Here is a 1,683-nt window from a genome sequence, read left to right on the forward strand (position 1 = left end):
TCTTGCCCTCATTTCTAATTTTTTTCTGTAAATGATTAGCTCTGCGAACATTCTGTCAAGGACACTCATAATAGTCAGATAAAGTGTTATTGCAGTGCTTGTATGGAGAGCTGAGTAACATTAAACTTTGAATGTGAATGGATTTTTTCCCAGTAACAAGCTTAGATTTCATATCTGATTCAGGCTTAACAATAGCAGTATAAGGCAAAAGAGAAAAAAAACCCTTTTATGTATATTCTGTTTAAATTAAGTGCTCTACTTTTTAAATTAGATGTGTAGAAGTTATTTCACTGAAGCTGGAAATTAAGTTCATTGAAAGCATTTGGCTATTAGCATAAATATCATAGAGGATGATACAAAAAAACCCGTTAAGAAATGGCATGACCTGAATAAGCCATTAATATTAAAGCTGCAGTTTGGCAGATATTTAAACAATAGTTAACATCACCCTTCTGGCCTTTCTCACTGGAGAAGTCTTCAATAGAAAAAGTTGTTTTGGTCTCATCTGAATCCAGACTCAGTTCTATTTGTATATAAAAATAGTGTGGTCATATCCAGCGTAATATGTTCAGCATTCTCAGGGAAGTTCAAAAGGCTGGTTTAGAATAGGTGTCCCTGGACTCCAGCCTGAGAAGCTGAAGCAAAGAGTGTGTCAAATGCTGCATTAAATCTCACTGATTAGTTCCCAGATTGCCCAAAAACTGTCCAACTCTGCTTCTGCTAGTCATCTGCAGACATAATCCTTGCTTATGTCAATGTTTAGTCTGGTTGTAGGTGAGTAAATGCTTATACAATCCAAGGATCTGGGGAAAATTTGTCAGTCTGAACTGCAAGGAGTTCCTGATTGCTTTTACTGTTTACTGAACAGAGCTGGTACAAAAATGAGCAATCCACCTGTTCATGAGAAAAAGGAAGACAACAATTAGCATTTAAAGTGTGCCATGTTTGTAGTGAATCACTGGGGACACTTTTTTTCCTTGTTTTTTGCACAGGACTGTGAGATGAGAAGACCACATTTGCCCCTTCTTAAAATGCCTTGAAAATCTTGTCTAAAAATTCTTCTCAAAGAGTGAAAGAAATGCAAGAGCTTAGAGAAATTGAATAGAAATCTTAAGAAAAAATGATTCAGCTGAAAACAGAAACAAAGAACAGAAAATGTGGAAAAGTATGGAGACTGCAGTATATAAAATAGACATCTAGAAAAATAAACCCCACAGCATACTGTGACATATGCAGTGCATAGCATATCTATTTTTGTTTATATTTTTCCTAACTGATAGAAGTTTCCATGTATCTAGAATGTATTTATTTTTGCAAATGTGTGATTTAATCACAGAAATATTCTGGTTTAGAGATTACAGGGAGATTGCCTTTACCCATATAGGTATGATGGCACGCCTCAAGTGGACTCAGCTTCCACATCTGAGCTATGACAAACCAGCTTTCAAGCCTCCAGACATCATGAAGTTCCCAACTCTTCTTCCAACCAAATCACATGGTTTGAGGTGTCAAAATCAAGATGTGGAAATGAGGCGGCAATCATGTAACAAGTTGCTGGAAACAACAGTGATTACACAGTAAGTTAATTAGGCAATTATCAGGAAATAAAGTGCCAGTGGTAATGTGAATCACATCACCATTACAATGCCAAGGGATGTTACAATCTGGAGTTGACTGGTGTTA

General features: G+C 36.3%; 1 long non-coding RNA gene across 1 annotated transcript in view; it reads left to right on the forward strand.

The window, feature by feature from the left end:
- The first annotated feature begins 1,384 nt into the window (after nucleotides 1-1,384).
- Nucleotides 1,385-1,683, forward strand: part of LOC147655538 (uncharacterized) — a 2,897-nt gene continuing 2,598 nt past the window's right edge. Inside the window, exon 1 of the long non-coding RNA XR_015288755.1 lies at nucleotides 1,385-1,577. This is a non-coding gene — a long non-coding RNA (uncharacterized LOC147655538). The remainder of the gene's footprint in view (nucleotides 1,578-1,683) is intronic.

Source organism: Cyanistes caeruleus, chromosome 1 (assembly GCF_971803275.1).
Source record: "Cyanistes caeruleus chromosome 1, bCyaCae1.hap1.1, whole genome shotgun sequence".
Classification (NCBI taxonomy): Eukaryota; Metazoa; Chordata; class Aves; order Passeriformes; family Paridae; genus Cyanistes; species Cyanistes caeruleus.